The sequence below is a fragment of the Schistocerca gregaria genome, chromosome 3 (assembly GCF_023897955.1).
Source record: "Schistocerca gregaria isolate iqSchGreg1 chromosome 3, iqSchGreg1.2, whole genome shotgun sequence".
NCBI lineage: Eukaryota > Metazoa > Arthropoda > Insecta > Orthoptera > Acrididae > Schistocerca > Schistocerca gregaria.
The window spans coordinates 331,022,769-331,036,265 of record NC_064922.1 but is presented as its reverse complement, the minus strand read 5'-3'; the positions used below and the strand labels follow the sequence as shown (position 1 = coordinate 331,036,265).

Sequence of the window (13,497 nt, the reverse complement as noted above, 5' to 3'; positions counted from 1 at the left end):
TTTAGCGCGCAATCTCCGCAACGATCGTAGTTGTGAATCTTTGAGTATGGAATAAAATAGTTTGAAGGAAGTTTGTGTGCTACGCAGTCTCCTTTTCTCACGAAAAGCAGATTGCTGATCTCATTTACTTACAACAGTCGTCCGTTAGGTATGAAAAGCTACGAAAACTTGGGCTCAAAGCTATCCGCAATACGGCTAGGTAACCAACAGAGTCGTACTTTAAATCTTAAAGAACAATAACTTCCTCCAAATCGTAATACGTCACCAATGGTGCAGAAGCTGATCATTCAAGGAGGCAGCAACCAAAGTTCAGGTACCAGTTACGACTTAAAGTAAAGTCTCAATCAAAATCAATCTCTCTCTCTCTCTCTCTCTCTCTCTCTCTCTCTCTCTCTCTCTCTCCAAATACGTGTATAAATATTCATATTATTAAGATAAAAGTCATTTTATAGCTCGTTCACACGTGGCTCGAGTCTCTTTGATTTGTATGCGTGTTGTTCAACTACTCCCTTGGCCAGCAGGACACTGTGAAATGGAAAGACGACAGTGAAAATCTGTACCGGACCTTTCTTTTTGTAACCATATATACTTATTTAAGTTGTTAACAGCGATACCTTTTTAAACATTTCTTTCTGTTAAGCTATTATATTCCTACAGTTGGTTAGCATTATTGTCGTTTTTGGACCGGGACTCGAACCCAGATTTCCCACTTATCACGAGGGGTCACTTTACCATTTGGCTATCCGTGCACGACTCCCGGCCAATCCCAAATTTCCATACCATTGTACTTGAAAGTCACCTGTCCCATGTCATTGATGTGAACGTCGGATGTGTGCAAAGTGACACCGCATTGTGTGTTGTTCTCGATCTTGCAGATTTCCGAATGACGACGCTAGGTACTTTTGGACATGCATGCAAGCGGCTTTCAAGTGAAATTAGAATTATATATTAATACCTTCAGGTGCTGCCGGGCCTTGATATATATCAGCGGGGACAGGTGAAAATTTGCGCCCCGACCGGGACTCGAACACGGGATCTCCTGCTTACATGGCAGACACTCTGTCCATCTGAGCCACCGAGGGCACAGAGGATAGAGCGACTGCAGTGACTATCTCGTGCTCGCCCATATTCTCACCTTATATGTCCACACACTACATTCGTAGTGTCACTACCCAACACACTCATTACTCATGGAAGGCATTCTTACCAAGTCCTGTACGAGTTCGGCTAATATTTGTCCCTCCGCACAGAAGAAGACGGTCATGGCCGGTATTGTCAGAACCATATACTTATATGGATATGGTGTCTGTTCTTTCGGACATGTTCTGGCAATATATATATATATATATATATATATATATATATATATATATATATATATATATATATATTACCCGAACTCTTACATTCGTAGTGTGTGAACATACAAGGAGGGGTGCGCGAGATATTCCCTGCAGTCGAGCTATCCTCTATGCCATCCGTGGCTCACATGGATAGTTAGAGTCCTGCTTGGGGCACACATTTTCACCTGTCCTGCCTGATATACATTCATGGAAATGGAAAAAAGAACACATTGACACCGGTGTCAGACCGACCACACTTGCTCCGGACACTGCGAGAGGGCTGTACAAGCAATGATCACACGCACGGCACAGCGGACACACCAGGAACCGCGGTGTTGGCCGTCGAATGGCGCTAGCTGCGCAGCATTTCTGCACCGCCGCCGTCAGTGTCAGCCAGTTTGCCGTGGCATACGGAGCTCCATCGCAGTCTTTAACACTGGTAGCATGCCGCGACAGCGCGCACGTGAACCGTATGTGCAGTTGACGGACTTTGAGCGAGGGCGTATAGTGGGCATGCGGGAGGCCGGGTGGACGTACCGCCGAATTGCTCAACACGTGGGGCCTGAGGTCTCCACAGTACATCGATGTTGTCGCCAGTGGTCGGCGGAAGGTGCACGTGCCCGTCGACCTGGGACCGGACCGCAGCGACGCACGGATGCACGCCAAGACCGTAGGATCCTACGCAGTGCCGTAGGGGACCGCACCGCCACTTCCCAGCAAATTAGGGACACTGTTGCTCCTGGGGTATCGGCGAGGACCATTCGCAACCGTCTCCATGAAGCTGGGCTACGGTCCCGCACACCGTTAGGCCGTCTTCCGCTCACGCCCCAACATCGTGCAGCTCGCCTCCAGTGGTGTCGCGACAGGCGTGAATGGAGGGACGAATGGAGACGTGTCGTCTTCAGCGATGAGAGTCGCTTCTGCCTTGGTGCCAATGATGGTCGTATGCGTGTTTGGCGCCGTGCAGGTGAGCGCCACAATCAGGACTGCATACGACCGAGGCACACAGGGCCAACACCCGGCATCATGGTGTGGGGAGCGATCTCCTACGCTGGCCGTACACCTCTGGTGATCGTCGAGGGGACACTGAATAGTGCACGGTACATCCAAACCGTCATCGAACCCATCGTTCTACCATTCCTAGACCGGCAAGGGAACTTGCTGTTCCAACAGGACAATGCACGTCCGCATGTATCCCGTGCCACTCAACGTGCTCTAGAAGGTGTAAGTCAATTACCCTGGCCAGCAAGATCTTCGGATCTGTCCCCCATTGAGCATGTTTGGGACTGGATGAAGCATCGTCTCACGCGGTCTGCACGTCCAGCACGAACGCTGGTCCAACTGAGGCGCCAGGTGGAAATGGCATGGCAAGCCGTTCCACAGGACTACATCCAGCATCTCTACGATCGTCTCCATGGGAGAATAGCAGCCTGCATTGCTGCGAAAGGTGGATATACACTGTACTAGTGCCGACATTGTGCATGCTCTGTTGCCTGCGTCTATGTGCCTGTGGTCAGTGTGATCATGTGATGTATCTGACCCCAGGATTGTGTCAATAAAGTTTCCCCTTGCTGGGACAATGAATTCACGGTGTTCTTATTTCAATTTCCAGGAGTGTATATCAACGTCCGTCAGCAACTGAAGGTATTAACATATAATTCTAATTTTATTACGTGAAACCGTTGCTGTTGTGCAGCTATGTTTAAAATATTGGAATTCTAATTTCGTTCTAGACGGCTGCAGGTCATTAATGCTGTCAGTTCTTTCGGACATATAAGTAAATTCAAGTGAAATTTCTCACCTGTGCGGGATTATACATAATGGATGTACGAGTACAGGCTGTAGACACAAGTGGCTGTGAGTCGTGCACGAATAGTCAAAGGATAGGGCGACCGTTTGCTGTAAGTAGGAAATACGGATACGAGTCTCTGTCGGCCACAACTTTTCACTGTCGTGATTCCACGCTACAGCTGAAGGTTGTCTGTATTCGCAACTGCGGATACATGACGGCTGTAGTCGCCGCAGTGCTTTGCATGTCCAAAGGAACTTTGCATCGTAATTCAGAATCAGAGCATGCATCCAGGCCAGAATGGTTGCAATGTCATACTGATAAGTGGGCTCATAAAGCCACGTTCTTTGTGAATTTATTTTGTTTTTTTAATCACTGAAATAACATCACACGCCATCTCATTTCGTTTCGTTCCCACCCCCAACCTCCACCCACGCCACCTTTCTGGGTGCTTCACTTTTATTGTCAGGCGTGTAGTTTGACCACGACTGCCATACTTTCGTACCAAGATAGTTATCAGCTTTCTATTCGCGTGAAAGTTTCGAAACCAAGGGAAACTTTGTAGACACTCGTTGGATAGCACTGTAGTGTTGACCTTTATGCCTCATGGAAACGCACCAATCCTCTGCCCATTCTTCCTCCAACAGCTTCCATTAACATAACATGAAATCGTTGGGTAGCAGATGGCGTTTATTGCATGAAGGTTAATTAGTTAAACAGCTTCTAAGCTAGCTGGCATAAAATGGACCAGTAAGGTGTTTCGACAGGCCAGCTTGATGGCATGTGCCGTGGTAAGCCAAGCCAAATTCAGAAGAACGTAAAATACCCAAGACTGGATAAGTTTCACGGAAGCTCGAAATTTAATGCGGACTCAATGCGAGATGCTTTTAATATTTTCCACAATGAAACACTGTCTCAAAATATGGCCGAAAACCCAAAGAGATTCTGGTCGTATGTAAAGTACACCAATGGCAAAAAAAAACAGTCAATACCGTCACTGCGCGATAGCGATGGAAATGTTACCGACAATGGTGCCATTAAAGCGGAATTACTAAATACACTTTTCCGTAATTCCTTCAAGAAAGAAGACGAAGTAAATATTCCAGAATTCAAAACCAGAACAGCTGTTAGCATGAGTGATATAATAGGAAATACATTAGGTGTTGCGGAACAACTCAAATCACTTAGGAAATTCAAGCCTTCCGGTCCAGATAATATACCAGTCAGGTTCCTTTCAGATTATGCAGATACAATAGCGCATTTCTTAGCAATCATATACAACCGCTCACTTGACTAAAGGTCTCTTCCTAAAGTCTACAAAGTAGCACATGTCACACCAATATTCAAGAAAGGAAATAGGAGTAACCCATTGAATTACAGATCCATATCACTTACCTCAATTTTCAGTAGAATTTTGGAGCATATACTGTACTCTAACATTACGAATCACCTTGAAGAGAATGACTTATTGATACATAACCAACACGGATTCAGAAAATATCGCTCTTGTGCAACACAGCTAGCTCTTTATTCCCATGAAGTAATGAGTGCCGTCGACCAGAGATCTCAGATCTATTCCATATTCTAGATTTCCAGAGGCTTTTGATACCGGTCCTCACAGTCCTCTATTAATCAAATTGAGTGCACATGGATTATCGTCTCAGTTGTGTCAGTGCATTCGTGATTTCCTCTCAGGGAGGTCACACTTCGTAGTGATAGACGGTAAACCATCCAGTAGAACAAAAGTGATATCTGGCGTTTCGCAAGGTAGTGTCATAGGCCCTCTGCTGCTCGTGATTTACATTAATGATCTAGGTGATAATCTGAGCAGCCCCCATAGATTGTTTGCGCATGACGCTGTAATTTACCGTCTAGTAAAATCATCAGACGATCAATTCCAATTACAAAATGATCCTGACACAATTTCTGTATGGTGCGAAAAGTGGCAATTGGCACTAAACAAAGAAAAGTGCGAGGTCATCCACATGGGTACTAAAACAAATCCGACATATTTTGGGTATACGACCTAGTAGATAGTGTCGGAAGTTCCGGGCGGCTTTTCGCGGATGATGCTGTGGTATACAGAGAAATTGCAGCATTAGAAAATTGTAGTGAAATGCAGGAAGATCTGCAGCGAATAGGCACTTGGTGCAGGGAGTGGGAACTGACCCTTAACATAGACAAATGTAATGTATTGCGAATACATAGAAAGAAGGATCCTTTATTCTATGACTATATGATAGCGAAACAAACACTGGTAGCAGTTACTTCTGTAAAATATCTGGGAGTCTGCGTACGGAACGATTTGAAGTGCAATGATCATATAAAATTAATTGTTGGTATGGCGGGTGCCAGGTTGAGATTCGTTGGGAGAGTCCTTAGAAAATGTAGTCCATCAACAAAGGAGGTGGCTTACAAAACACTCGTTCGACCTATACTTGAGTATTGCTCATCAGTGTGGGATCCGTACCAGATCGGGTTGACGGAGGAGATAGAGAAGATCCAAAGAAGAGCGGCGCGTTTCGTCACAGGGTTATTTGGTAACCGTGATAGCGTTACGGAGATGTTTAGCAAACTCAAGTGGCAGACTCTGCAAGAGAGGCGCTCTACATCGTGGTGTAGCTTGCTGTCCAGGTTCCGAGAGGGTGCGTTTCTGGATGACGTATCGAATATATTGCTTCTCCCTACTTATACCTCCCGAGGAGATCACGAATGTGAAATTACAGAGATTCGAGCGCGCACGGAGGCTTTCCGGCAGTCGTTCTTCCCGCGAACCATACGCGACTGGAATAGAAAAGGGAGGCAATGACAGTGGCACGAAAAATGCCCTCCGCCACATACCGTTGGGTGGCTTGCGGAGTATAGATGTAGATGTAGATGTAAATCGAACAAATATAAGAGCTGTCAATTCGACTAAATACCTGGGAATTACAATTGTGAGCAACTTAAATTGGAAGGACCACATAGATAATACTGTGAGGAAGGCGAAACAAAGAGTGCGCTTATTGGCAGAACACTCAGAAGATGTGACGAAACCACTAAAGAGACTGCCTGTATTACACATATCCGTCATCTGCTGGAATACTGCTGCACAGTGTGGGTCCTTACCAGGTAGGATTGACGGAGGACATCGAAAAAGTGGAAAGAAGGGCAGCTCGTTTCGTGTTATCGTGCAATAGGGGTGAGAGCCGGCTGGTGTGGCAGTGCGGTTCTAGGCGCTTCAGCGTGGCCGCTACGGTCGCAGGTTCGAATCCTGCCTCGGACATGGATGTGTGTGATGTCCTTAGGTTAGTTAGGTTTAAGTAGTTCTAAGTTCTAGGGGACTGATGACCTCAGAAGTTAAGTCCCATAGTGCTCAGAGCCATTTGAACCATTTCTTAGGGGTGAGAGTGTCACTGATATGATACGCGAGTTGGGATGGCAGTCACTGAAACAAAGGCCGTTTTCTTTGCGGCGATATCTATTTACGAAATTTCGATCACCAACTTTCTCTTCCGAATGCGGAAATATTTTGCTGACACCCATCTACGTAGGGAGAAATGATCATCATAGTAAAATAAGAGAAATCAGGGCTCGAACGGAAAGATTTAGATGTTCCTTTTTCCCACGCGCCGTTCGAGAGTGGAATGGTAGAGAAGTAGTATGAAACCTTGACCTTGTGGATAACATCGGAAGTTCACTGAGGTTTTTTGCGGATGATGCTGTGGTGTATCGAGAGTTTGCAACAATGAAAAATTGTACTGAAATGCAGGAGGATCTGCAGCGAATCGACGCATAGTGCAGGGAATGGCAGTTGAATCTCAATGTAGACAAGTGTAATATGCTGCGAATACATAGAAAGAAAGATCCCTTATCATTTAGCTACAATATAGGACGTCAGCAACTGGAAGCAGTTAATTCCATAAATTATCTGGGAGTTCGCATTAGGAGTGATTTAAAATGGAATGATCATATAAAGTTGGTCGTTGGTAAAGCAGATGCCAGACTGAGATTCATTGGAAGAATCCTAAGGAAATGCAATCCGAAAACAAAGGAAGTAGGTTACAGTACGCTTGTTCGCCCACTGCTTGAATACTGCTCAGCAGTGTGGGATCCGCACCAGATAGGGTTGATAGAAGAGATAGAGTAGATCCAACGGAGAGCAGCGCGCTTCGTTACAGGATCATTTAGTAATCGCGAAAGCGTTGCGGAGATGATAGATGAACTCCAGTGGAACACTCTACAGGAGAGACGCTCAGTAGCTCGGTACGGGCTTTTGTTGAATTTTCGAAAACATACCTTCACCGAGGAGTCAAGCAGTATATTGCTCCCTCCTACGTATGTGTCGCGAAGAGACCATGAGGATAAAATCAGGGAGATTAGAGCCCACACAGAGGCATACCGACAATCCTTCTTTCCACGAACAATACGAGACTGGAATAGAAGGGAGAACCGATAGAGGTACTCAAGGTACCCTCCGCCACACACCGTCAGGTGGCTTGCGGAGTATAGATGTAGATGTATATGTCGAAAATGGTTCGATGAACCCTCTGCCAGGCACTTTGAATTGCTGAGTAACCATGTAGATGTAGATGTAAGGCTGATCACGAGTGTGTTTTCATTGCGTGTGGAAACCCAGCTTAAAAGTCGACGGAAAGGGGCGGATGGATTGCTGTGTATAATTACGCAGATGTGTCTGGCAGTGATATCACGCCCCAGTAATGTGCCGGCGTTCCGCTGTAGCGTGCGTGCCACAATTGGGCCACCTCCTCGCTTTCCATAGTGGCCGCCGCGCCTCCCATTCTCTCCGTAGACACACAACAGCGGCCTCTTGTTCCGCCGCCCACAGCCACCGGCAGGCCTAATTAAAAAGCGCCGCGCCAGTTCGCCGCCCAGGTGAGAGGCGCGGGACGCGCGCCGTCTGCGCATGCGCGCAGCAGACGCACAGCTTTCGGCTTCCGCCGTTTGGCGCTCCCCCGTCGCCAGCCACAGGTGTGTTGGCGTACGTCAGTCGCTAGGCAACCTCGTTGCTGTGAACGTCGGGGGCGTGCAAAGTGACACCGCGCTGTGTGTTGTGCTCGTGATTGCGTGTCCGCGTAGTGCCGAGTGCTTACTGGTACGGCTGCAGTCATCCTGAAGAACACCTCTGGCGCGAGTTCTCTGTGGCGCAACGGGAAAGCAGCGACGGCAGTATTTGTGGAATTTCCTTCTTAGGTAAGCTCTCGTGACCCGAACGTTTGCAGATTGTCCCGGTGAACAGTTGGCTCCTTCTGATCTGCTTGCGTTCTGGCCTAAAGTAAGGCTACAGTTAGGTCCCCGCGTGGGTTCTTGTAACATCAGAAAACGCATTACGGAGATAATCTCTCTAACAATCGGAATTTGCCCATTGCTAATGACGGGTAAACTGTGAAGACCGTTCTAAGACCATCCGAAAATATTTATGCAAAAAATAAGACATTAGTAAATCTGAATGCTGTATCGAATTATACGGCGTAATGCAACACATAAGTTTTATAATGTTGGCTGCAGAAAAAAGCTTTCGCTCTTCATCTTCCCTTCGGTCCTGTTTTTCTTTTGACGGAAATGTTTCTTGGTCAAGAGACACACGTTATTCCTATGACAGAGTTCATTACGTGTGATCTGTTTTTAATTGATAAACAAAAAGTAGTGAAAAACTTGGCTACTTTGTTTTGAATGTCCAGTCTTTTTATCACCTGAGTCAAACTACAGTCCGTCTGTATCATTTTCATAATTACTTTCAAGAACTATCGTAAAACGACTTTGTCAATATTGGTTACAGTTTAACTACAGAAGAAAATTGTAAGCTTTCCTTCGACGAAAGGAGTTTCCTGTAACCTATTCTAGTCATCTGTAAAAGTATACGTTCCGTGAATGTCACCGTGGATACCGTTACGATCCGTGGCGTTCAACCGTAGATCAAGGTCGTATACCGGAAGCATCTGCGGTTACGCTACACCATGTCCTCTGTGAACAGAAATAGTGAAAATAGTTTTATAGTGACAGAATCCCCCCGCCAGCGTTAAAAAATGTTTTCAGTGTTGAGTATATGACTAGTGGATAATAGGAAATTTTAACGAAACGCACTTTATCGTTCACACAACACGATTACCGTAATGCTTCTGAGTCAAACGCTTTGCATAACACCAGCAGTCTGAAAGTAACGCCTGGTTAGAACAACTGACCTTCATTTTGCACTTTTACGCTAAAGTCATGGTCATGGCAATGCTTTAAAGACGAGCGCGCTAAGGGAAAAGATGATTTCGGGTACTAAAAAAAGTTTTGAGCGACAGATACCTACATCTACATATAAACTCCGCAAGCCACCAAGCGGTGTGTGGCGGAGGGCACTATTCGCGCCAAAGTCATATTCCCCCCTCTGATCCATTCGTGGATCGAGCAAGGGAAAAAAGACTGTCTGAACGCCTCAGTATGAGCTCTAATTGCCCTTATTTTTGAATGGTGACCATTGCGCGATTTGAAAGTTGGTGGTAATAATATACGCTCTACATCCTCGACGAAGATCGGATTTCGGAATTTAGTGCGCAGCCACTTCCGTTTAGCGCGTCGTCTATCTGTGTGTCCCACTTCAAATTTCTGTGAGATTTGTAACGCTCTCGCGATGGATAAATGTACCAGCCACGAATCTTACCGCTCTTCTTTGCACCTTCTTTATCTCTTAAATCAGACCCAACTGGTAAGCGTCCCATACAAACGAGAAATACTCTAAGACTGGACGAACTAGCGAGTTGTAAGCAATTTCCTTTGTTGAAGGACTGCATCGCTTCAGGATTCTACCAACAAACCGCAGTCTAGGGTTCGCCTTACCCGTTACTTGTGTGATCTGATCGTTTATTTGGGATCATTTCGAATAGTCACACCCAGATACTTGACGGATGCCACCGCTTCTAAAGACTGGCCATTTATTTTGTACTCGTACATTAATGGGGCTTTCGCCTTGTTATACGCAGTAGGTTACACCTATTAATACTGAGAAATAACTACCAGTCATCACACCAAGCATTTATTTTCTGCATATCCTCATTGATTTGTTCACAACTTTCGTGTGATACTACTTTCCTGTAGACAACAGCATCACCGGCAAACAGTCTAAAGCCACTGTCAATACCATCAACCAGATCGTTTATCTAAATCGTAAAAAGCAGCGGACCTATAACGCTGCCCTGGGGCACACCTGATGTTACGCTTGTTTCTGTTGAAGTCTCCCCATTCACCACGACATACTGCTCCCTGTCTGTTAGAAAACTTTCTATCCAACCGCATATGTCATCGGATAGACCGTAAGCGCGCACTTTTTGGAGCAAGCGACAGTGCAGAACTGAATCGAACGCTTTTCGAAAGTCGAGAAATATGGCATCAACCTGGGAGCCGGTATCTGGAGCCTGTTGTATATCACGCACAAAGAGGGCCAGCTGTGTCTCGCATGGCCGTTGTTTCCTAAAACCGTGCTGGTTTCTGCAGATACTACCGAAATCAGCAAATGCCTCGCAGCTAGAATGCAGGAATTACGAATATCTTACTAACATAAATGAGAACGAATTTGTTGCAGAAATAGGGTAAATTCAATCTGTGCCACTGTAGCAGGAGACACTTTATTTAGGTATGTCATGACTCACGTAGAAAAGTGATTACCTAGACAGTTTTTGATGAAGAAATTATAGCCATCTCTGAGCACATGTTCTTTCAAAATCTGGTAAGATAACAGACTTTGGCTTTAATCCGTGAGTGATTGTGCATTGTGTAGGCCTGCCTGGAAATCGTTGTTCTTGCGGTTTCACGCAGGAAGAAAAGACAGTTGTCCAGTGTGCTGCGAATATCAATTACTGTGAAAATGAGTGACACACGCATTAAAATACGGACTGATATACAACAGTGAAAGGGATCGTATTGGAAGCTATTTTTCTCTCCAGAGCAGGCGGGAACTAAAGTGGACTGATTGCGAAGGCAGTCGATATTGAATCACTGACGGAAAACAAATTGCAACTCCAAAAAATAATTAATGTGGGGGAATGAAATTTATGGAATACATTTGTCAAGATAACACAGTACATGATCACAGGTTAATGTAAGCGCGAGATAAGCCATTTCAAGTGTGAAATGCTGGTACATCAATAAGTCTTTCTGCAAAGTCGTAGAAGAAACATCCAGTTTCTCTTACCCCGTTACACGGCCTCATTCAAACTCAGTGATGTGTTTGTAATGGCGTCTTTGTCGCTTTTAAGGCATTCTTGACTGACATCAACTCGCAACGTGCTATCTCGAAGATAACAAACGCTTACGACCGTCACAGCGTGTGCTGAAAGCAAAACTAATTTGCAAGCTCGTAGTGGCGCCACTTTTTCGTTACTGCCGCGAAATTTGAGTAGATATTGTCTTTCATATGTAAAAATACGCCTACCAACTTTCGTTTATGACGCACAACTCCTGCTTGGTGTTGCAGTGCTTTCTCGTCTGTATTTAGAATACAATTTAAAGAGTGTAATACACGAAGAAAGTCGTAATCAGGATCACAATGTGAAACTAGGTTCTCTTTGAATTCAGATGATATTTAAGCATTGACATTGCTAAGGCAAAATTATTTGCACTTCATAACGGCCACACGGGGCTTGTTGGGACCCTTACAATCAAAACGAGACCACGATCTCATTTACAAAATTTTGATTGCGTTTTTTCGAATGTATTAGTTTGGACAGTAGTAATGAAACTTTCCGTGTTCACAATTTAATCACCAGGCCCATTCACAAAGCATTAATCGAAAATAACTTTATCTAATACTAATGTTTCGCAAAGCAAGAATACGGTTTTCCGCACCACATTTTCCCCGTATTCTAAGTTCATTGCCAGGCCACTACGAGCGCTACCGTCGTTCTCTGTTCCGATATTGTAACATGGGCCTTGCATTTATTATAATTTAGTGTCCTGGGATGAAGCTGTAAATGGGAATTACATTGTCGACAGCAAATACCGCGAGTAAATGGAACAAGTTGTGTCAAAATGGCCGGCCGGTGCTGCCGAGCGGTTCTAGGCGCTTTAGTTTTGAATCGCGTGACCGCTACGGCCGCAGGTTCGAATCCTGCCTCGACCATGGCTGTGTGTGATGTCCTTAGGTTGGTTAGGTTTAAGTAGTTCTAGGGGACTGATGACCTCAGATGTTAAGCCCCATAGTGCTCAGAGCCATTTGAACCATTTTGTGTCAAAATAAGACACACGGTGCATCCCATCGACATTTCCGTTGTAGTGCAGATATTTTCAGAGTGCCATGAAGATTCAAAATGAGTGTGAAATCTTATAGGATGTAACTGCTAAGGTCATGAGTCCCTTAGCTTACACACTGCTTAATCTAAATTATCCTAAGGGCAAACATACACACAGGCATGCCCGAGGCAGGACTCGAACCTCCGCCGGGACCAACCGCACAGTCCATGGCTGCACCGCCTTAGACCGCTTGGGCCATGCAGATTAAAAGATAAATTAGGGTAAGCCACCACATTATGCTCAGAAATCATCCCCGAACAAACTGCGATTTTTTTTTAACTTTCCGGGAGATTCAAGTTGTTTGCCAGATTGGGACTGGGGCCTGCGAACTTTGCCTTTCCCGAGCAAGTGTTCCTTCGTGACCGATTCGCCGTCACAGCTTCACTTCCTACAGTAACTTCTCTCTGAAGTTTTGTCAGTAGAATTCGGATTCCGCCAGCGGTTGCGGGAAAGACTACGTCAACGAGCGCACAAGTAGCCACGAGCGCAGCGACTCCTGGAGAAGGATTAGGCTGGCGTTGCGTGGGATGAGGTCCAGCGACCGGCTGGCCTGGAAGCTGCTTCTGCAGGTAGTGAGGGAGTGTGTGCCGCAGCCACTCCCACCGAAGCGCGCAACATGACACCACACGACACCAGCCACTGCTGCCGGCAGGATTACTGCGGCTCGAGCGGGGCGGCTGCGGCCGAGCTAATGAGTCTGTTTGCCGACTGCACAGAACACGGCCACCAATTACCGGCCGCCAACGCCAGCAGCCAGCTACACCTCCCGTCTCCTCCAACTTTATTGCGTGCCTTCTCGTCTCCACAGCGCCTGAAGTTTGCACGAGTTTTACCGCAGTCGTACAGTGTATGCTTTCACGGCCGGTACTGACTTCCCTTGAAACTTCCCAGCTGACAGGCCGTGGTCGACTTGTAAAGCTTTCTCCTAACGTTTCCTCTCCGAGTGTGGGAGACATCTCCAGAGGTAAAGCGCCGAACTGCAACGACAAATAGAGGGAGCGCGTATGTTGGGTTGGGTTGTATGGGGAAGGAGACCAGACAGCGTGGTCATCGGTCTCATCGGATTAGGGAAGGACGGAGAAGCAAGTCGGC

The 13,497-nt window shown here is 46.0% G+C and overlaps 1 protein-coding gene across 10 annotated transcripts in view; it reads left to right on the top strand.

Annotated features, from left to right (window-relative positions):
* Positions 1 to 13,497, top strand: part of LOC126356198 (rab11 family-interacting protein 4) — an 895,205-nt gene that overhangs the window by 388,494 nt on the left and 493,214 nt on the right. Inside the window, exon 1 of one of the 10 annotated variants that reach the window (XM_050006996.1) lies at positions 8,122 to 8,325. The exons of the other annotated variants lie outside the window; for them this stretch is intronic. The gene's annotated coding sequence lies outside the window, so the exon portion shown is untranslated. Of the gene's footprint in view, positions 1 to 8,121; positions 8,326 to 13,497 lie in introns of those variants that run through there. 10 annotated transcript variants of the gene reach the window in all.